This window comes from Ammospiza nelsoni, chromosome 2 (genome assembly GCF_027579445.1).
Source record: "Ammospiza nelsoni isolate bAmmNel1 chromosome 2, bAmmNel1.pri, whole genome shotgun sequence".
NCBI lineage: Eukaryota > Metazoa > Chordata > Aves > Passeriformes > Passerellidae > Ammospiza > Ammospiza nelsoni.
The window spans coordinates 17,404,175-17,428,113 of NC_080634.1; the positions used below are offsets into that span (position 1 = coordinate 17,404,175).

At 42.8% G+C, this 23,939-nt stretch overlaps 1 protein-coding gene across 1 annotated transcript in view; it reads left to right on the forward strand.

Annotated features, from left to right (window-relative positions):
* The first annotated feature begins 12,696 nt into the window (after positions 1 to 12,696).
* ZPLD1 (zona pellucida like domain containing 1) overlaps positions 12,697 to 23,939 on the forward strand; it is an 88,443-nt gene continuing 77,200 nt past the window's right edge. The window contains exon 1 of the mRNA XM_059466565.1: positions 12,697 to 12,773. The gene's annotated coding sequence lies outside the window, so the exon portion shown is untranslated. The remainder of the gene's footprint in view (positions 12,774 to 23,939) is intronic.

A 23,939-nucleotide genomic window follows, 5' to 3' on the forward strand; every position in this document is an offset into this window, starting at 1 on the left:
GCCCAAAAGGTATGATTATTACTCATTTCTGTATGTGTTCTCTAGGCAGCAAGTACCTTTTCTTGTCCTGATGCTGTGCAAAATTTTAGCGAGGCTTTATTTATTTTTTCCTCATTTTCTTGTGAATCGTTTGACTCAGCTGCAGTTTCTTTAATGCCCTTGTTTTTTTCTAATTCATCCATGAAGAGGTAAATAATTTACATCAGTGTGACTTTTAAAGGAATGTTTGTTAATTAACTCAAGCTACCTCTATTATTTGCCTGTACCTATTGCACTGGTAGTAGCTGTGGACAGACATAATGGTCCTCTATGAGAAATCATAGTTTTATTTTCTTCTGACAAAAACCAGCCCAGTTTAATAAGTGTTTGAGCCTGGGCCTTGGTTTGGTTACAAAAGAAGAGTACTCTTAATATGCCTTAGCTGGCATTTGGTGGGAGCCTAGGGAAGGCAAAGCATTGTTGTAGTTGTGACTCTGGACAGTGAGCTGAGCTAGTCGGCCTGTTAATTATGGACAGTGGCATGAATGGGACTGACCCTCAAAACCACTTTGATTTTGCAGATTTGTTAGGTCAACAGATATGCAAATAAATCTTTCAGGTCTAGACACCACATACAGGTGTGAAATGACTTTTTTTTTTGTGCTGCTTGGCTGCAGTTACAAGGAAGTTCTGTCCCTCTAAGTGTGAGCAGAATGGAATTGGTTTGGCTTTACCCCATCTCTTATTAAATGCATGTAGCCCTGGCACACGGGCTACATGCATTTAATAAGAGATGGGGTATGTTCTTTTAAGCTATGCCCTACATAGCTTAAAAGAACATTTTTTCAGTGCCTGTGCTTACAAAGGTGGCTATTCCTTCCCATTTCTCAAGTGCTCTTCCTCCCTTCTTCAGTGTAATCTGTCCTGCTGCTGCCTAAGGCTTTCATTATCCTAGGAATATGATCTCAGCCTGAAATCCAAACCAAGATGTAAACAAAAGAGCAAGTGGCAGAGCTGTTGGTTTGGGAGTTGTTTTGTTTTGTTTTTCCTTGGCCTGTGTTGGCTGGTTCTGGAGAAGTCACCCTTGTGTTTAGCATCTTGTTTCAATTGCTGAGGTGTTCCATGTCTTTGAAGGGTTACCCTGCACTTGCTCGCTTGCTGTTCCTGATCACCTCCATTCATTGCTGACACTTACCTGGCTTGTTTTATCAGAGTGATCTGGAGGTGGGGGCAGGAGGAGGAACCGTGGTGCTTTCCTAGCCTGCCATGGCAGGGATCAGTGAGTCTCAGGGTCTCTAGCTGGTCAGAGTGACCCCGAGATGAGTTAGAAAGTCTCTTTTCCCAGCCTGGCAGTCAAAGAAGGAGTCAGAGCTCTTCAGTTCCTGGTCTCAAGGCTGTTTATTGTATCTTATCCATAAAATTCTTTCTCCTGGCCTGCCAAGGTCCTCTCAGCAAGACAGTCTGAGGCACTCTGCCTGCCCCCAGGGTGGTGTTATCTTTTTATACTAAAAACTACGTGTACAATATTTACAATTACTCCCCAATACCTATCACCTGTGTTAGACAGTGAGCTTCTACTATAAACCAATCTAAAAGTGCCATCATCACAGCAGAAGATGGAGGCCAAGAAGAAGAAGGAGAAAGGCTGGACACTCCTAGATTCCTCCATCTTGCCCCCTGAACCCCCATTCTAAAAACTCAAAAAAATCTATTTTTCACCCTGTGGTAAATTCACTATCATTCTACTTAAACTTTTGTGGCTTGCAATTCTTCAGATAAGGTTGGTAACTGTTTTTTCCCAGGGCTAAATCAGAGGCACAGGGGTCTTGGGCTCTGTGCCAAGGTCTGTGAGCCCCTTGGGCAGGGGCTCGAGCCCTCCAGGGCAGCCAGAGGAATTTCCTGGGTTCTGACACAGCTGGGCCTGTCCAGCCTTGAGAAGAGATTGCTTAGAGGGGAGCCTGTCAATACCAACAAATATCTGAAGGAAGGGTGTCAGGAGGATGGATCCAGGCTCTTGGTGATTCCAAGGAATGGGACCAGAGGCAATGGGCAGAAACTGAAGCACAGAAGTTCCACCTGAACATGAGGAGGAATTTCTTTACTGTGTAGTGACTGAACATTGGAACAGACTGGCCAGAGATGTTGTGGAGTCTTCCTCACTGGAAATGTTCCAGACCCATGTGGGCACAATCCTGTGCCATGTGCTCTGGTATGACTCTGCTTGAGCAGGGAGATTGGACCAGATGATCCACTGTGGTCTCTTCCGACCTTACCCAGTCTGTGATTCTGTGACATGGGTGCATTTTATAGAGATGTAAATTTTGTGGTGTAAGCTGCATGCTTCCTTTTCGTACTTTTCTTTTCCATCTGTACATGATTTCCTTTCCATGCTTTACTCCCTCAGTTATTTGTTAGAATTCATCTTTATAACTGTCCCATGGTGGGTTTCCACACATATCACAATCGCAAACACACGCGTTGCATGTATGTGCCTGACACGAAACACAGCTCTGTATTTCACACTGGTTGCACCAGTCCTGACCGATACTGGAGTCGCTGTGCTGTGCTCAGGAGCTGCCTGGGAGCCAGGGCAAGCCTGGGGCACTGAAATGTTTGGTGTTGCAACACCTCCTATGTGCTGCACCAGTTCCAGCTCTCGCACTCCTCCCCGCTGACAAACTCTACAGGAATGCGCCAAGCCAAAGTCTCAGGGTTTCTGTTTAAGTTTTCCCTTCTATTTTGACTTCTTGAATAAAAGTAGATAAAGAGATGCACAATTTTCTGGGCTTCTAAATAAGACAATGCTGTGCCACTGGTGTATCTTCAAAAATTAGCCACAGAATTTTAGGAAAGAGAGCTCCCTTCTCAGAGAGCAGGTACTTGTGTCCTGCACATACATTAAGAAGAACAACAAAATCATTAGCTGCTCCCAAAAGCTTGGCCTAAGAATTTAAAATATGCTGTCCAAGAGGATATGAAGGTTTGAAAGACAACTTATATTGTGGCTCGTAGTGTGGTCTTCTAGGCAGCACAGAAATGCAAACAATGTATGTTATGAACCTCTCTTGAAAAAGCAAGTGCAATTCTTATGCTGTGTTTGTGTTTCTGGTGAGATCTTCCATAATTATTTTGATGTTAGTCTGATCAGTTACTGAGCTTTCATGAATTGCTACTGAGGGGTTTCTTTCTGCCTTATAACTGGCTGATCAGTGATTTAAAGTCAAGTGAAGGCTGGGATTTCAAATTCTGCAAGATATTTTGCACTTGGGAATGTTTTCAGCCATTGCTTCTAACTTGCATACTTGTCTTCTGTAACCTGGAATAATGTTTTATTTCTTCAGTCAATATCACTGAAGTAATGATGTTAAATTAGTCATGATCCAGTAACTTACAGCATGGGATGTTTTGTCAGCATAGAACATTGTATCTTTTAGATTGTAGGGCGGGAGTCTACTCACTCACTCTGTTTTTAATTTTAAAAATAAATAGCACAAGCTGGGATGCTTTCTAAAACTAACAAAAATAGAGGAAGCAAATATGATTATTTTCAGGGTTCCAGCTCAAAGGGGCAAAGGTCAAAGGCCTGTAATGGATTGAAGTTATTAATTAACAACTACTTACTACTTTTCCTAATTTATGACTGCATGTATTATTACTAGTTTGGAAAAACATCATAAACATGCCCAGTGAGTAATCATACAGTCTGAATTGACAAAAAAAAAAGCTTAGAACACAGCAGCTACAAATTAGTAGAGTCTCTTCTTGACTGGAGCAGGTCAGAATTTACTCAGCAAAGCCCTTTGTTGAAAGAAAGACTCCTCAGTTGTTTTAATAAAGTAGAGGAATCCCCCTGGGCGCTGGACAGGAGCTGGCTCTGCCAGGGTGTGCTGCCCATGCCTGGAGCAGGGCACAGCTGTAGTGCTGGGGGCTCAAGGGCAGCCCAACAAGTGGGCCAGAAATCAGCTGCATCCTTATTTAGGGACACTTTGTGTGGCTCCCTGTGTGACTGTACTGCAGGTGTGGGTGAGGGCTCTGGGGCCATGGCCATGCTGAACTGACCAGGACACACTCTGCAGGGCCAAGGAATTGCTGGGCAAGGTGGGGGCCCTCATAGGAGACCCCCAAGAGGCTTGTGAAGATTGGCATCTGTCTGAGCTTTTATTTAAACAGGACTATGCAATTTGATCAGAATATTAAACCTCAAAATGACTTTGAGAGCATCTGCTTCCCCACTAGTCTGCAGAATTTAACATTTAACCACCCTTTAGAACCAGGGCATGATGAATGTTTGTATCCCCTCTAGCAGGAGGGGAAAGGGAAAGGGAGAGAGGAAAGTCTGAAAAGTGAGTGTGGAGTCAGGAAGGTGAAGACCAAAGGGCTTGATGAGGCTTTTTCTCTCCCTGGCATCTTGAAAACTTTTCTGTATAGGGGGTAACCCACAGTCCATCTTGTTCTGATTCAGCCATATTTCAATAATAAATACAATTTCAGTGTGAGAGGCTGAAACATGCCAGGAAATCAGTGTTAATTAGACAGTGGCCATTTTACTTGTGGGAGGTTTGGACAGAATCCCCAAGGGATCAGGATCCTGCAGGAGGTGGATTTCCATATCTGCCTGATTGCCTCTCTGCCTCCCATCATCATGGCTATTTGCAGTAACTAATAACCTCATAACTTGCCTGTGAGGCATTGTCTTTGCCTTATGGATTAGAAGCTGAAGTGCTGTACAGACAAATGACTTGCCCAAGGTCATGCAGGAAATCTCTGTGTGAGCCAAGAGCTTCAAAACCAGCATTTCTGAATCATGGCTTTAACATCTCTGCACCAGCTTTAGCTTGGTTAAGGCTGGGTCCCTGTGCGGAAGGAAAGAGCGGAAAAAATCCCCAAAAAAGCACAAAACACACCAAACCCCATGTTGACATTCTTTAATGAGAAACTGCCTCTAAATCAAGCTTTTCTCTTATGCTCTGACCCTTCATATTCCCAGCTGTCAGTTACTCTGAAGAGCCTTCCCTGCTCTGTTTGCTTGGTCAATGAGTGAACCTTCAGGGTCACAAAGCTTTCTTGCCCGCTGCCTCTTGGATTTTTCTTTGTTTTCTTTTCCTTTCTGTGGTGTTGGAGGGCAGGGAAGGGAGGGACCTCAGGGGCAGGCAGCCAAGGGTGTGAGCAGTGCCAGGTTACATAATGGCTGTGCTGACACGGATTCTCGTAAGTGCTGCCTGTTCCTGCCCTGCCAGGAACAGCCCATCAGGCGGCACGTTTTGAAAGTCTAATCAGCCCAGACCAATAATCTGTTGACCCACACAGGGCTGCAGGAGAAACCCTGCTCATATATGTGTGTGTTTTCTGAGGGAACTTATTAATTAAATGTAATAATATTTAATTACTTTGGTAATAGGTGGCTGGGAGCTACAGGAGTCTGATGGAGCACATGTGAGAGGCTGAGGGAGGTTGGTGTGATCACAGTGCAGGAGGGAGGGCACAGGCTGAGCTCAGGGGGGATGCAGGGAGCTGCTCCCAGAGTGCCTGACCCCAGGGGCAGGATGCTGGTGATCCCTGGAAAGCAGTGCCTCACTCTGCTCACATCTGCTCACTAAAGGGTATGATTCCCTCTCATTTTTTTGTCTACCTCCTCTTTTGTTTATTGATGGTCTGCAGGGGTGGAGTTGCAGGCATTTTGAAGTGCCCAAGCAAATCCTCTGTGTTGGTTTGAGCTTTAAAGCCATCTGAACACGCTGTATACACCACTTTCTTTCCACAGGATTGGAAACTATCTCATTTTCAGTAATTGCTTTAAATAGGATTTAAAGCGATAAGATCCTAAATTTTCTTCATTAAGCAGTCTAGCTCTTTAACTAACTGATGAAGCAAACCCTGATATCTCATTCCTGCATTTTTCCTGCCCACTTTGAGTTCATTAATTTATCAATGCCTCTTCCTTGTCACAATGTCAGAGAAGCAGCTCAAAGCCTAGTCCTCTGAAGGTGACTGTTCAAAAGAACAGCTTGATGGACATACTGAAGTTAAGATATATATTTTGAAGTCTTCTACCAAAAAAAGACATTAGGTTCTGAAAGCCAAAATATCATGATGGAAATATTTTGGAGAAAATGAAGATTGTTCACGCATTTTTTTTTTTTGAACTACCATATTTGTAGTGGTCTATATTTGTGATAGAGGTGCAAATGATTTTCCTGTGGGATTCTTTCACAGGCTTTAGCACAGAGCACATCTGTGCACTTTTTCCACATCATTCCTTGGTTTTAAGAAATTTGTGCTTTCAGCATTTTGGCACTTCCATCAGGGTGATGTGAAGAGCAGGTGAATTGTTTGGAAGTGCTCTTGACTCAAGCTTTGCTGGGGCACAGGCCTTTGCACAGAACCTGAAGTGGGGCTGGAGGGAGCCAGAGGGCAGAGGTGGAGATGCTCAGTGGGACCCAGAGCCCCTTTCTCTGCTGGGGCAGACCTCACCTGCTGCGTCCCTGGGGGAGAGGAGGCTTCATCTGGGCCTTTTGTGTTGACACAAAGGAGCTTTGCATTGCTTAACTGCCCCATTTGAGGCAATACTTCACCTCATGGGGAATGTCTCTGACCGTGATTTGAAGCATCTGTTTTGCCTTTGTGGGCTGCATGCACAGGGATGTTGTCCACTCCTCCTTGCTGTAGAAAGGGTGTGCAAGCTTGCCAGAATCAGCCTTCTACAGACACTAAACACAGTTGCTGTGCAGCACTAGTGGAGAGTATCACAAATCCTAATTTTTGCAGGCTGATGTGAACCAACTCATACCCATTAAACCAGCAAGAATAGATTGTTGTTTTTTAGAGTTTTCATTTAATCAATTAAAAAAAACCTAAACATCTCCTGAAATGAAGATTTTGATATTTCTCAGATAATGGGAAGGGTAAATACTTGTGCAATAGGGATGAATTATACTCTAAACATCATCTGAAATTTGCTTTTGATGTAGTTTGTTGAAAGAGCTCCATTCACTGATAGAGCAAATTTCTTGGCTATTTGTGATGACTCAATCCTGAACTAAAAAAAAAGTCAATTGGAGCAACCACACCAAGAGAAAATGTGACTACCCTACTGGGAAATTCTGTATTCAGTGCAGAACGACTTGTTTCATTACTTATTAAAATCAAAAATATTTAATGGTTTGCTAATCTCCTGCATAGAAGCTAGTGTATATATTGGTTTAGAGAAAGTGTATTTATGGATGTAAAGGGAGTAGGACTGGAAGGTCTTTGAAAGAATTTGCTGTTTGGCTCACTACAGGTATGGCTGATATGGCTGATGCACACACTTTGGTTTCACTATGATTTAAAAAAAATTCCATCTTTGACCAAGAAGTGACCAACATCAGTTTTGTTTTTTTTTTTTTTTCCTGACAAGTCAGCAATTCCACTTCCTCCTTTGCTCTCCACGAGGAGCAAATGTTATACAACCACAGAATGGTTTGGGTTGAAAGGGGCCTTAAAGATCATCCTGTGCTATAGGCAGGGACACTTTCCACTAGACCAGGCTGCTCAAAGCCTCAGCCAGTCTGGCCCTGAACACTTCCTGGGTGGGGGCATCCATAATTTCTCCACACAACCAGTTCCAGGCATGCATAATTTCTCTGGGCAAATCAGTTCTCAGCACCCTCACAGTAAAGAATTTACTGAAACGCTGTCTTTCAATTTAAAATTGTTACTCTCCCTCCTATCACTACACACCTGATACAGAGTCCTTTCCAGTCTTCTCTTTAGGCCCCTCTTAGGTACCAGAAGTTTGCTATAAGGTCTCCCTGGAACATTCTCTCCCCTGAAAGCTAAATAACCCCAATTCTGTCTTATGGGGGATATTCCAGCCCTTGCATCCTCTCTGTGACCCTCCTCTGGGCCTGTCTTGTGCTGGGGACCCCAGAGCTGGATGCAGCACTGCAGGAGGGGTGGGGGGGTCTCATGAGAGTGGAATAGAGGGGCAGAGCCACCTGCTTCAACATGTTGGCCACACTTTTGATGAAGCCCAGGACTTTCTAGGCCGCAAGGCTGCATGGGCAGGTCGTGCCTGGATTTATGTTCACCTGGTGCTGTGTAGCTGGCTGTGGGCTGGTGGGGCTCTGGGGGGTTTGCGGTTCCAGCAGGCACTAATTACCTCCTTAACAAAAAGATTATCAGCGATTGTCATGGATATATTTTATGAAAAATCCTTTCCTTAGGATTTTTTTTTTCTCCTGAGAAGCTGAGAGGCCTCAAAAATGAAATGTAAACAATGATTATCTGCTGCTGTGGAATGCAACAGGTGCATCTGTGATTGGTCTCATGTGGTTGTTTTTAATTAAAGGCCAATCACAGTCCAGCTGTCTTGGACTCTGGTCAGTAACAAGATTTTATTATCATTCTTTTCTACTCCTTGCTAGCCTTCTGATGAAATCCTTTCTTCTATTATTTTAGTATCATTATAATATATAATTTTCTTTTAATGTAATATCTATCATAAAATAATAAATCAGCCTTCTGAAACATGGAGTCAAGATTCACATCTCTTCTCTCATCCTGGGACCCCTGTGAACACCACCACAAGTGATGGTCTGGAGACACACTAAATTTAATATTGCCCATGACCATACCCTTCAGAAAGAGGTCCTAGGTCATGAATTACTGTGTCATACATCTGATGCAGGACAGGGCCTGCCTAGTCACAGGCCTGATGGGGCTGTGTGTGCAGAGATGCCTTGCCTGGCTTTGCAGGAGCTGCTGCTGGCCCTGGAGGCTCTGCTGTTCCAGCAAGGCACTGGGGGGCTGGTTCCACACTCTGGATGGCTTTCAGATCCCAGCCAGGCAGGAGCCATGTGGATACCTGTGACTCTGTTGGTTCAGAGAGTCTCTTTTGGCTGCTCCAAACCAAGTAGAGACAGAGCTGTTGATAGAAACAAGAAATGCTTTGCACCCACCTAAAATGGTTACAGTGTCATCCTTCTTACTTCACCTGGACTACTCCACTTCTGCTGAGTGTGAACAAGTGTCAGTCTGAGAGTGGCCAGCTTGCCTGCTGCATGGCTGGTGGGTAGGGGGGTGTACGAGTGAGGGGTGTGTCTGTATGATGCTGTGGTTGCATCTGGCTCCAGGGTGTCTTGTTCTTCTTGGGGCTCCTGGGCCAGCAACTCTGGCTACATGGCCACGCCACAGCAAGCACATGGTGGAGATATAAATTATAGAAACTAATTCTATCAGAGCTTGAAATAACTGTCATGCTTCAGGGCATCCAAGTTACAGTTTGAATCTGATTGGATTTGCTGCCAGTCATGAGAACTGATTCTGGCAGGAATAATCAATACTGCCTCTTAATTCTCTTGATAGGTGCCAACACGTTCGTGCCTAAGAGACACATTCCTCGTGTTAAAGCATGGCAATCAAAATAGCTCAGTGCTGGATGAACATACTGAGAGACCTAAATACACCAATCTGTGGGCTTGCTCAGCCATGATGAGAATATGATCTGATTTCAGCTCTGGAGTGAAAACACACCCTTCTCAGAGGCAGATGATCTTGTCAGTCCAGGTAGCTCTAGGCAGAGCAGAGGTACTGTGTGTCTGCTTGTGTTACCCAGCACTTGGTGGCAGGGAGAAGCTGTGCTGGTACCTTGTGGCCTGGATACCACTGGGAGAGATGGAGCCCTTTCAGACATGGAGACTTGTAGCCATGCTGCTTAAACCTGTCCTGTCCATGTGTTTTGTGCATGTTGGTCATAAGGAGCTCCCTTAAGGTCAGGATTGGAGGCTCTTCTGGGTAAGTATGTCCAGCAGTGCCATGGTGAGCACCCCTGAAGAGCTGCACCTGTTTGTCTGGACCCTGTTCTCTCTCCAGGAGTGGCCAGGTGAACAGGCACTGTGGGGGAAGGCAGAGCAAGGCAGGTGTGCATGGTACTGCTCCCCTCGTGTTCACAGTAACTTCCTGAAAGTCACCCAAGAATTTCTGTCATGCACTTGGTCAGGGTTTTTACAATATTATGTGATCATGTGGTTTTAAAGTCTTCTCTGCCTTCATGGGGAACTCCCCATGAGTCAAGGTCTTAAACAGCAAAATCACCTCCATGAACAATACAATCTTTCCCCCTTCTCTTCCCCCTCACTTTGTGTCCCCAACCCTCAGAGCTGGGTTGGCAGTGACAGGAGCCTCAGCTCCTGGCTCTGATGCAGGCTGGCCAGGGGCTGCACAAGTGGTTCAGTCAGGTCCAGCATTGCAAATGATGCAGTGCCTTCAGGTGGGCTTTGGGGCAGGTAAAGAGGAAATTTCTGCTTTTAGATATTGCTGCTGCTCTGTGCTATAGATCTGGGACCTCGCTGTGCTAAGTGATGCACAGACAAATGTCCCAGATCCTGGCACACTGTAAGCTAAAATAATTCTGCCATGAAATCAGGTAGGAATCCAAACAGACACATCTATGTTCTCTGGCTTTGCTAGCAAAGGTTTGCCAAGTCACTTAAGGAAGCGAAGCAGTTTCCAGAGACTCTGCAAAGCTGCTCTGTCAGGTATTTTATGAGACATCTTTGCCAGGAAACTGAAGAAATACCATGATATGGTAAGGACACTTAACTCTCTTCCAGTATCAACACAGTGTTAACAAATAGCCAACTGACACAGAGCTGTATGAAAAGATACACATCAAACATATGCTCATGTGTAATGGATGATGGATACTTGTCATAACCTTAAGCATAAAACAATATGTTTTTATCTGGAATGGAATAATTGTTATAAAAACTCTTCAACTGCATTCTGAGTATTCTTCATTTCAATGCTGTTGAAAGCCATATTGTAGCCAATATATGAATATTTTAAATGATTTAGCTTTACAGATAAGAGAAAGATCTGAGTCATAAAATGAAATTTTTGTTATTTCCCCCATCTCTTCTTGAAGTAAGGGTGGACCCCTTAGAACTGATCAGCATTTTGTCAGCTTATGAGTTTTATATAGCATTCAGAGAAGACTTGAAATTCTACTAAAAATTTCCTTTCAAAGGAACAGATTGGTAAATTAAAAGAAAAACAGGGGTGCAGAGCTTTATCTGTTTCAGCAATTGATGTTAGTAGGTGGGAACAAAGAGTCACCTGAAATTTCTTGCACTACTTAATTTGCATTTCTGGGATTTTTAGAATAACGAAATATGCATCTTGTAAGGTGTAACTGAATTCAGTTCATGCAAAGAACGTGTTACAATTTTTTTGTTTTGTGACTTTCAAATTTGCAGTGTTTCTGACAGAATCATATAACTTTTCACATTAAGATAGGCTCTCTGCTCCCTTCATTGTCTGAATAAAAGGCAGAAGCTGACACTTGTGTATTATGATATTTATACTGATGCAACTTTTGATGCAAAATCATTTTCTTTCCCTACTTAACAGGCAGCTTCCTTTATGTGGTACTGACAGCTAGACAATGAACCCCAAGTGATTGTAATACTCTCCAGACACTTCAATTATGTCACTTTTTTAGATTTCTGATGTGGAACAGGATCATCCAACCTGCTTGAGCAGCCATCCTCCTCCCTTTCACAACATTTAAAAAGTTTTCTTGAAAGGTGAAGTTGTTTCAAATGCTCTAAATGTTGAACCAAGAATGTCTGGTTCAACAAAAATCAAATAGCAGAGATGTCTTATTTATCATGAAACAAATGAAGTTGTGATGGATTCTTGTATCATGAACAAACTGGTTGTCTTCCCATCATCCTGGAAATGCCCCAATTTCATAGCATATACCTCTGGGGCAGAAGGAATTCAGCATGTGAATGCTGAATGTGTTGAAAGTTCATTTGTGTTTTTAACTTAAAAAAAAAAAAAAAACATTTGTGGAAGAGCTGTTGGGCATACTCTGATATGAAGGAATGATGAGCAGTGGCCAAGAATTCAAAGGTCCTTTGGCTTTGTTGCCTGGCTCTGGCATAATTGTACACTGGGGCTCTCCAGGAGAGCTGGGATCTGCCTCCAGGCCAGATGCCACTCATTTATTGGAAACTACACCTGCCTGTTGCAGAACTGTGGAAATTTGGCATGCTAGCTTGTTTTGTTGAGAAATGGTGGGGTTGCAGGGCAACAACCAGGCTTTCTAAAGCACTGTGTAAAGTTGAAATCAATGGGTAGTTTGGCACTGTGGCACCCAGAGCCTCCAAGGATTGTGATTCAGTGCCAGCTGAGGGGTGGTGGTCATGACATGGACATCACTCCTGTTCTCATCAGTCTGTCTGAAAGAGATGGGAGTAGCTGTGCTGTTATGCCTCACCAGTGCTGGTGGGATATCTAGGGGAGGGTCCTGACAATGAGCAGTAGCCAGGCTTGGCCCTCTCCTGCCTCATGTCACTTCACCCAGCTCTTCCACCTCACTGTATGCCCAGCTTGTGGAGTATACTCTGCACAAAGAGCTCTAGCTGAATTCATATTGATCATCTTCTAATATGGTCTTATCCCATTGTGTAGAAAGAATAGAGGTTTTTAACTGAAGAAATAGAAAAGAAATATGGTGGTTGCATTTTCAGCTATAGGAAATGTAGATGTGGTATTAGGACAAAGAGTGTTGAAACAGGTAATTGTTGGTGGCAAGACTGAATGAGATCCAGCTGGGTTAAAGCTCAACACTGAATGAGATCCAGCTCTGGCTTTTCCACCAAAGCAGGTGCCTTTTGTCCTTGCATGGTGGGTTAACAGGCTGGGAGTGCTGGAGGCTGCTGCTGGCCAGCTCTATTTAGCACCTTCCTCCTTGAAAGCACCTCTTTTGTTAAGGCGCTGGGGAATACAATGAGGAAATGAAACAGGTAAATATATCTTTCCTCATCCTCCTGTTGCTGTGAAGGGAATTTGAATGCATTTTTGAAATCTGCATTGACACAATTCCACAGAGTCTGAGGTAACAAGGATCAACTTCTGTTGTGCTAGGATGTGAGTCTTGAGATCAGCATGGCTGTGAGCCATTTGAAATATTTTACTTGGTATGAGGAGAGATAAATACCAGGGTTGTATAGCAGGTCTGGCTGAATAAGGACTCCAGTTAATCTCTGCAGAGGATTTCCAAAGGGAAGTATTTATCCTTGTGCCAAATGTCTATACCTGATATGTCTGACCTTGGGTGTAGTATATTTCTCCTCTAAAACACGAGATTTGAAATGCTGCTGTTCTGATTTACTAGGTTTTTTTTTGCTTGGGTAGAGCAGGTGTGGGTGTACTTCTGCTCTGTTTCAGTTCACCACAGTGAGAAGTGAAGGCAAGCAAAGCAAGGCCCTGTTGAGGGGTGAGAGAGGGGAGACAAGTGTGGTTCTGCCTGGAGTTCAAGCTACAGCTTCTGACCCTGGGGTGGCTTTATTTGGGTAGGTCAAGGTGTGTGCAATTGGCCTGCCAATCAATACATCTCAAATGCCTTAAAAAATGTAAGATAGAACGCTTCCACCTAGAAATTGTTCTTATAAAGGTGTGGACATATAAACAGAGAAATAAAAAGCTTTGGAGGGGAAGTCTATATCTTCTGGATATCACTGTAAAACCAGAAGTGCCCAGTCTCTTTAATTTTTATTAAAAAAAAAAAAAAAAAAAAGAAGACTCTGTTTAACAGTGTAACAATGTATTCAGAATTCTTTAGGTTATGTCTCAGAGCATAGGAATGAAATTATTGAAACATTTAGCTTTGCTAGGAGCAGAGTGTGTGGCTCAGCCAGTGGGCTACTGCAGACCTTATCTCTCACTACAGCAACCTGAAAGGAGGCTGTGGCCTCCTGAGGCAGAGGTTTGCCTCTTCTCCCAATAACTAATGATAGGATGACAGAGAATGGCCTAAACTTGCACCAAGGGATGTTTAGATTGGATATTAGGAAACATTTCTTGACGGAGAGGGTTGTCAACCACTGGAGCACGTTGCCCAGGGAAGTGGTTGAGTCATCGTTCCTGGAGGGATTTAAAAGGTTTGTAGATGTGGCACTCAGGGACATGATTTAGTGGTGGACTTTAGTGGCAGTGCTGGGCTAATGGTTGGACTGGATGATGTTTAAAGGTCTTTTCCAACCTAAATGAGTCTATGATTCTAGTACTATGCTCTTTCTGAAGGTTTTCAACATTCAAGGAAAAATGAGGAAAGTGTGTGTACGTCACAAAGCTGAAAGCAAGGTCCCATGGAAGGGAGCAGGAATATACTGTGGATGTTCTTACGAGACAATTTTGAACTGAGAAACTGTGGTGGGTGGAAGGATTCTGTTTTGGAGGAAAAAAAAGTCCTTATTATCTTCTTTCCTGTAATCCAGATCAAAATTTGTAATGACCTGAAAGTTCAATCAGACTTATGCTAAAAGCAAACCCAAGTAGTGAGGTGGAAATGCATCATTCTATGGGGTTTCCTTGTATGTAAAAACAGAAAGTCTGAGTTGATTTTTGGCATGCAAAGCAGAAAGCAGAAACAAGCTGTGATGGGGGTGAGAGTCATGAGATGGCTGAGCATAGGTTTGCTGAAACTCTGTAGTACTGGAAGAATAAAAAGTGGGGGCTTCACACTCTTCATGGGGTTATCCAAGCAGGCTGTTAAGAGTCTGGATATAAAGGTTGCAGAAATGAGAAATGAAAGGGTGGATGTGTTCACACTTAGGAAAACTTAAAAAATACATGGTTAGAATGAAAAAGAAACGAATCCACATTCTTTGATTAGGAATGGAATTTTCTGCTGTTTCCCAGACAATGCTGGCATCATGTGGCCATTTTATTTAGCTTGCCTTGTACTAAAATATATCTGAAAAATCATTGCTTTCTCAGCATCTTTCTGATTGGGATTCCTTAAAAAATCCCAAAGTCATGAACACACACAATTCTTATGGTGTGAATCCTCGGGATGTCCTGTGCAGGACTAAGTGTTGGACTCAATGATCCATCCAACTCAGAATATTCTGTGACTGTCACTGCAAAACTCAGCTGCTTGTCTTGCCTGGATGTCCTGTGACACTATCTCCATTTTCTAGAAGACATGAGGAGTCTTCAATTGGTCATTTGGGGTCTTTTGCTTTCTGACCACTGATCATGTTTTTAAAGTGATCAGTCAGCCTCTTTTAACACACAGAACAACTTTTAGTTGTGCTTGGCTTTTGAATCTAAATGAGAGGAAGAAATTGCCGTGTGCATGGCAGGCTGCGGTGGCAGTGTTTTCCCACTCTGGGGCCGTTTATAATGAGGGGGAACAATATTAAAGGACAGTTATTCTTCCCAAATAGGAAGAATGTGGGGTGCAAGAGGAGAAATTAAGCTTGTTTTTGAAAGGCCAGGAGCAGGAGAGATGATGCAGGGTCCAGGACATTACCACACAAGAAAAAGGAGTTAGAACAAGGAGGAAAGAGAGCTGCAGTGATGCTTTTCATGTGCTCTCTGCAAAGGAGCAACATCCTTTTTAAGGATCTTAGAGGAGTCTTCTGTGACTGCTGGGAGAGAAAAACTGTGCATGTAATTCCAAGTTGAGCTGATTAGTTAAAAAAATCAGGCTATATGGGAGTATTTTTACATCAGTACTACTGGTATTTTGGAAGAATGGAAACCTGAGTAGAATAGCATCTAATACTACTTGAAGAAGAATCCTCTTACACTGATCATCTTCAAAGGACTTTGCAGAAGTGCTCCTGAAGCTCAAGTAAATAATGCTTGGGTAGAGTAGCTTTAATCAATGATACTAGCAGCTTATTAACCTGCATCTCAAGTAACCTGGCAGGAACAGAATCTGTTTGGAGGAGTTCCTCTTTGCAGTTCTGTACATCCAGATAAAATGGAAAACTTGGCAATAAACACAAATAGTTGGAAAAGTATTTCTCCCAATAGTGTTTCAGACTGTGTAAGAGATGATGCAGAAATGTTAAATTTAATATGAGACTGAGCAAATGTATAATTGCACACAAGTACAAATGTACAGGGTAGTGGTGCATGTATATATTTCTGTATTTATAAACACTTGTGTATATATATATGCACAGCCAAATTCATTCTTATGAAGTTTTCTTTTTAAAAAAGTCAAAAAAACAAATGGAAGTATAACATGCAAAACGAATGATAGAGCTGTTCAACCTTGTAAAACCAAAACCAAACAAGTCTTGGTCACAAATAAGTGCATTGTGTCTGGATGCCCGATAGCAGCAAGTGGAAAGTCAGTTACTAGGAAACACGTGCCTCCCTCCAAAGTACGCAGCGCTTGCTCTATAAATGCAGACATTTGTTTAAATAAATATTTACTATAATTATGGCGCTGTCTTAATGGCTTTTAGGAACTTTTTACTATGTGTTTAGGTGACATGAAATCTTTAATCTGAATTGATTGAGATTTAATGTTTAATCTTGCTCAGATTTGTTGCTCTTTGTTAAGATGTTTTGCTTGGATTCTGACAAAACTTCAGCTGGGATCAGGATACAGAATTCCATAATTCATGATAATAGAGTTACTTGGGCATCTGCTTTGTGTAGTAGAAAACAGATAGTTAAATATTTTTGCACCTAAGTGACGATTCAAAGCAGATCACTAAATTTCTTCTCCTTTATCACTTGGAATATAAGTGCAGTTTCCTGGGAAAGCATTCTTTATCTAGGGTAGACTCAGGAAAATCAGACTAATTGAATTCAGTACTGCAGATCCATGAATGCAGACTCTGCCGTTCTATGGTAGATACTTTTCTGCAGCTTTTATCCAAAAGGGAAGACACTTTTATTTCTTTAGCTATACATGGCTAAATATAAAGAGTAATTTATGCACATACCAGTTCTGTGTGAGGTTTGCTAGACTCTTCGTTCATAAAAAGCTGCTTTTTCAGCTTTTGTTCTTAGAAGTTTTGATAAAAAAACAGTAAAGATGTGTGCTGTTTTATCTGCTCTTTCAGTGCAATTTTACTCAGTAGACTGTCTGCATTGTTAAAAGTTGTTTGGCTGGACACAAATTGAACTCACCAGTATGTAGAGGTTTTACTGTCAGGAGTATGACTTACTGGAAGCCATTAAATACATTTGCCTGAGTGTATAAATGTTTGAAAAAGGAAAATGAGAAGATAATTGTGGCTGGGGAGAAGAGAATAGGTTCTTCTGCTTAAATGTGAAGCTAGGGAAAAGGTGAGCTTTTTGGTAGATTATGCTTTCTCTAATTGTAGCTTTGCCTTCTCAGCTCTCCTGGTTTGAAGAATTAGAAATTCATTCCTTAATGTTTTAGAGGCTTTTGCATAGCTCTATGGGTGAAAGTGGGATGCATCACTTACAATGACCTTAATCATTTTGGATCCCAATATTCCAGATGTCTGTGTAGCGTTACCAGAGCCATAGAGAGCAACCCCTGGCACGTAGAAGTGAAGCGCACCTTTACAAGGCAAACAGGCTTACACCTCTTTCTGCCACAGAATGAAACTTTTAGTTGTGAAAGAAAAATAGTGAGCTGGTTGAGGGTTTTTCTAAACTGTCACTTCCCTGTTTCACTCTGGTTTCTCAGTGGGGGCAGAGCAAACAACAGCTTAAGATACCATCAAACATGATAGCAAGGCATGCTTTATGTTCTCCAGAATATTGTCTATGAGCATGCCTTGCAAGAAGGACTGACACATCACATGCAGTGTAAAAGCATGTGCCAGAAATGGACAGTATTAAAATGTTTGTTGTTGCTGATTTCAAATCTAAATCTATTTTCAGGGAAAGAAAAAATCATGCTTTTTTTTTTTTTTTTCTCCTTTTCAAGGGGAGGAAGAATGAGACCTTCTTAGCTAATTCAGATCATGGTTTCCTACCTAGTTTGTTAAAGATTTAAAGCCTTAGGGAAGTGCCACCAAGTATCTTTGGTGACAGAACTCAATAGGGAGGTTTCAGCTCTAATTAGTGAATGAGAAACATCACAAGAAGTAGAGTACACACTGAGTAATCGGCTCAAATGCCCCATGGAAAATTTGACTGAACTGGAAATGATGTCAGATTCCCCCATGAACTAAACTACTCTTTCCTTAAAGTTCTAAAGAGGTCAGCACCCTGGCAAAGGTAGGAGAGTGAAGTTGCTCTTGCGAGAAGAAAAAACAAACAAAATAATCCCCAAACCCAAAGAAATCAGGATTTGTAAGATTGCATTGCTGGACGAATTGTGGGTTTTACATTTTGGGGAAGAGTGGATGAAGTGGTAGAAATTCAAGATCAAAGCATTCTTTAAGGATAACTTTGTGGCTACTGCATCCAGGCTGAAGACCCCAACTTTCCTGGGCTGTATCTGTTGTTACCCTGTTCGAGGACAGGCAGGGAGGAAGGTGGTGCTCAGTTAAGAATGTAATGAGAATTTAACAGCCCTGATTCAATACACGTGAGGATCAGCAGGAAGGAGGACTGCACTTGACTCAGGTTGGCACTATGCTGGCAGAATGCTGCCTGCTCAGGAGACAATGAATAGTGAGATACTCCCTCAGCTCTGGAATGTGGGAAAGAAAGGAGTATTGAGGGAACTGTGTGACCTTAAGCAGCCATTTAGACAGGCTCTAAGTTTTAGATCTCATATGGAAGGTAGAGACTGACAGAAACATGCTGCCTGTCCATTTGTTGCCCAGCTCTGGTGTCCGAATTCAGGACATTCCTCTGGCTGTCCTGAATTGCCAGAACCCCTGCCAGGGGGCACAGAGACCTTGGCATAGAGCCCAAGACACCTGTGATTTTGATTATGACCCATGGAAAAAAATTGCCAACCTTATATGAGGATCTGCAAGCCACGAAAGTTTAAGTAGAATAATAATTAGCTTGTCACAGGGTGAAAAACAGATTATTTGGGGTTTTTAGAATGGGGGTTCAGGGGGCAAGATGGAGAAATCTGGGCATGTCCAGCCTTTCTCCTTCTTCTTGGCCTCCATCTTCTGCTGTGATGTTGGCACTTTTGGATTGGTTTATAGTAGAAGCTCACTGTCTAACACAGGTGATAGGTATTGGGGAATAATTGTAAACATTATATATGTAGTTTTTAGTATAAAAAGTTTACACCACCCTGAGGGCGTCAGTGTGCCTCTGTCTGCTGAACAGACCTCAGCAGGCCAGAGAAAAGAATTTTATATGTAAGAAGCAAGAAACAGCCTTGAGACTGAGACAAGAAGAGCTCTGACTCCTTCTTTGAGCGCCGGGCTGAGAAAAGAGACTTTCTAACACATCTCAGGGTCACTCTGACCAGCTAAAGCCCTGAGACTCTGGGGCAGAAGAGCAAGCAGGTGTTAGGGCTTGGGCCAGCTGCTTTCTGGTAGCCCTTCTGGCTGTCTTGCTACAGGTGGATTTGGTCTGTGGGACTGGAGGCTGATGGAAAAGCTTGCAGGGCTGCTCTGTAAAATGCAAAATATGTACCAACCTAAGGGAAAGAGTGTGGGAACTACTCTTCAGTGGTAAGGCTTGGGAATGAGTGAAAACAGGTAATACCACAAAGGGTAGCAGGTGTCTCATGGATCCCGGCTTTGGATTGACTCAGTGCTGTTGGAAAGTATTGGAGGGAGAGCTTAGTATTAAAAAAAAACCCACCCTGCTTTTCTGGTAGAGGTACACAGGATTTTTTCTGCTTAATATATCCTCTCTCTTTTCCCCTCTCTAGCTGTGTTTCTACCTCATTCCGACCTTACAATATATTTAATACTTTTAAATTTTTCTTTTGTGTCCTTGCCATGGCATGTGCTCTTTTGAGCAAGTCACTGTGAGCTTTGTAAGCAGCGTTGCTTGTTCCCCACACAATTGCTCTGCTGCAGTGAGGTTTGTGAAACTGAATTTGTTTGCTGCTGCTGTTCTCTTTCCCCAAATATTTTTCATAAGATATATCAAGGCTGTCATGAGATTTTTAAATTTAAGAGGTGGAATGGGTAATGGAACATGTGAAACATGGAGCTCTTTTAACATCCCTGAAAGAAATCTGGATATTTTTTGTCTCTAATGTTTTTCCTTGGTGTGCTTGAGCTGTCTGTAATTTATAATCAATTCAACCCTTCCAACATTTTTAATGAGAAAAATACCCCTAATCTATAGCAATAACTTCAATATAGTGTATCTTACCGTGGTAATAAAAACATTCAACAATATTTTAATCTAGTATTATGGAATACTCTTGGGTATTTTTTTAAATGAACATAAAGGCTGAATGCTGGAAGATGCTCCATAAAAACAAATTGTATTATTAATCAAACCAAAACACAGAATTCCTCACATAGTGATTTTAAAATGCCCAAGACAGTCTTTAATTGAAATGTTACAGAAAATAATGGAATGAGAAACTGTGTACTTGGTGTTTAATTAACTTACAATGTATGTTCAGAAGCTTGTTAGATGGATCAAAATGTAACTATAGGATGTAAGAGTGTGTTGGCAACATAAGTCCATTTATGTGTTGTCCAATAATAAATTTCAACTTAGATTAACAAGCACCATTTTAATTAAACAGTCTTCCCTTGTTGCATGCTGAAATGGCTGGTGCTAAGTGCCATTTCCATTCATTGTCTCCCATCAAATTCAGCACTTGCTCTTCCTTATGAGCATTATCTGTCACACAAAAGAACCAGGTTTGAACAATGATTTTTCTCTCAGCACCTGTCATGTAGTTGATTTTTTTTTTTTTTTGCATTCTCTTATCTAAATCCAGGCTGTATTTTAGCCTTCTGTGGCTGTGAAAAGGGTGCAGGAGATTTAAAGAACTCCCTGGAGGTAGACACCAGAATGGCCTTGTCCCCTTTCTGGTTTTGCTCTGTCCTTTTCAAAAAAGCTAAAGGAGGACATCCAGACTTTGGCAAAAGGTCCAGCTTGTGGTCTTGCTGTCGTGATGGATAGTGGATGACTGAATACAGTAGGAGTCCTAGTAAAATATATGTATTGTAAAAGTGACCTTGCCCTGATCCTAGTTGTTCCAAATGGGCTGCAGCTGTGGCTAATGAAGATAACTGGGATAAAAGGGGGTGGGTTGGCTGGTCAGGGAGAGCCTTGGGGGAGTCTTGATGAAGAAGCAGGGGTAACACTGCTGTGAAGAGCTGAGTGTGAGAAAACCCCTCAGAAGGTATGGGACTCTAGAAATATAATAACAACAAGTGGTGACCCTGATGTGACAGAAGATAGGACAGCTGAGAGCTGGGACTCTAGAAATATAACAACAAGATGTGATAGAAGATAGGACAGCCAAGAACTGTGACAGCCTGAGAGCCGTGGAGGAAACATGGCCTTTGAGTTGAGGAGCTGTGACAGCCAGGAGCTGTGAAAATATGGCCTTTGAGCAAGGGGCTGTGTCTGTTGTAAGTGGCCTTTGAGTCGTGGGGAAATGTATGTATTGTACTTTAATGTCTGTATTGTATTTGAATATCTGTAAGTAAAAGAAAAGGGGGAAATATAGTAGGAGTCCTAGTAAAATATATGTATTGTATAAGAGGCCTTGCCCCAATCCTAGTTGCTCTAAATGGGCTGCAGCTGTGATGCCCTTAATTGGGCAGCAGCTGTGGCTAATGAGGATAACTGGGATAAAAGGGGGTGGGTTGGCTGGTGGGGGAGGGCCTTGGAGGAGCCCTGACAAAGAAGCAGGAGCAACACTGCTGTGAAGAGCTGCGTGTGAGAAAACCCCTCAGAAGGTATGGGACTCTAGAAATATAATAACAACAACTGGAGAGCAATACAAGGACAGGAAAAACCTATGCTGATGCATTCCTATTATGTTCTGTTGGAATCATGTTGCCATGACTTTGTTCAAGCTGTGAACAAAGATCTCCATGCTACTGAAAGCTCCTTCCATAACTGGCCAGTGCTTGGGCCTTCAGGGCTTCTGCACCTGTGCCCACTTGGGTTAGCAGATATGCACCATCACAGCAGCTCCAACTCTGCAGAGGCCCAGCTCTTCCCTGACATTGCTGGTTTGGTTTTGTCCTCACCACTCTAGCACTGGCTGGTGAAGCCCCTGGACATGTCTAGTGTGGTGGGGCCACAGGTTAAGTCAAATAGAAGTAGTTTCTCTACACCTGACAAAAGGCTCTTCCCTCTTTTTTAACTTTATAGCAAGTTGTGTGGGATGGATTGTAGTACAGGGCTGGCAACCCTCTTGTTACCAAAGTAATTAATATAGCATGGCCTGGGTTAGAAGGGACCTTAAAGTCCATCTTGTTCCAAACGCTTTCTACTGGACCAGATTTTCAAACCCCCATCCAACCTGCCATGGAACACTTGTAGTGGTGGAGGGTCTAAAACTTCTCTGAGTAACCTGTTCCAGTGCCTCACCACCCTCATTGTAAAGAATTTCTTCTTCAGCTCTAATCCAAACCCACTGTGTTTCAGTTTAAAGCCACTGTCCTGTCACTGCATGCCCTTGTAAGCAGCTCCTGTCCAGTTGTTTTGTGGGTCCCCTCAGGTACTGAAAAGCTACAGTAATGTCACCTCAGAGCATGTGCTGGGCTTCAGTATAGGACAAGGAGTAACAGTTTTAAACAAAGGAGCTTGATTTGGAATAGATGTAAGGAAGAAGTCTTTAAAATGAGGGGGATAAAACGCTGGAATGGGTTGCTCAGAGAGGTGGTAGATGCAGTTCCTGAAACAAGGTGGGACAGGGCTCTGAGCACCCTGATCAAGTTGAAAAAGTCCCTGCTTCTTACTTCAAGTGGATCGGATTAGATAGTCTTAAAGGCCTTTTTCAACTCAAACTGTTCTATGATACACCCCCAAAAAGCAAGGGAGGATGGTGAGCAATAATCTTGCTCCTATTCAAGTACCATTTGATATCTGAGGTAAATGTTTAGGATCACTTCCCTGCTGCTTTATTCTAGCAAGGCTCCTCTCTAAAAGAAAGAGTGTCTTACCTACACCCACCTACAGAATTCAGGGCTGTCCCAGAATCCCTGCCATGGGCTGTGGGTGCTGTGGGGGATGACAGGGTACTTGTGGGGTTTGCTGGGCTAGGGGAAGGGAGGTGCCCTCAGGACACGGGGTAGGTCAGCACTGGGATGGGATGATAACAGTGAGGGCAAGCAAAAGTTTTCCTCTTGCTCAGATCTCAGCCACCTGACCCAGGTGCATATCAGTGTTGCCTTGCAATATCCAGAGCTGCCTCTGCTTTGTATCTTATACCAGTCATTAAGCCCTGCTTTTAAGGGTAATATCTCTGTTGGTACAAAGGTACCAAGTGAGCTGAGTGTGGCCTCTAGTGGTCTGTTAATATCAGATACTGAGAGTCAAGGCTTTCTGGGCTGGTGATCTGCTGCATTCTGTGTGCTTTGTGTTAATTAGGATCTGCAAATCTGTGAAAGAAAGTGACCACCAGAGAGCTGACATGAAGAGGTTGCTTGCTATCATGCACCTGCTCAGGTCAGGTCAAGCAGCACTGAGGGCATCAGTGCTGCACTAAAATAGCTGCCACTATGAGATGTGCCAGCTTCTTAAACTGGTGCCACAACTGGATCTCACTGCCAGAGCTTTGGTACTTTTCAATATACAGTAGAAGCTTTCAGTAACTTAAAAGCTGTAGTAGATGAGAGCGTTTAGACAAGGACAAAGTAAATATTAGACCACAGTAGTTGTAATATATTAATGTTTACTTCTCTAAGTTGCCGAGCTCTATTGTAGGCCCTCTGAAGTTTCTTAGCAGCAGGTATCTGGTTTGGGTATCAGAGGATGTAGTTTCAAAATGTCCAGCACATCTCACTTGGTCTATAGCAGGTTCTACTGTCCTCCAGAAGAGAAATGCAGAAGCAAAACTGCTCACTCTGAGCATATTAGGAATGAAAGAAAGCCCTAGCCCAACAGGATGCATTCCCTGAAGGACAGATTTAAATGATAAGCAATAACCATGTTACCAATCAGCTGATTTGTTTATCTGCTATCTTTCATTTTAATCCCAAGCAGTATAAGCATCTAGCAGATAAGGCAAATCAAGTGGCATTTCTGTTTTGCTTTTAGTTTCTGGGGGCTTTGTGCTTGGGGAATATATTTCCCACCTTTCATAGCATCCTGCAACAAATGTGTTCACACCTGTGCTT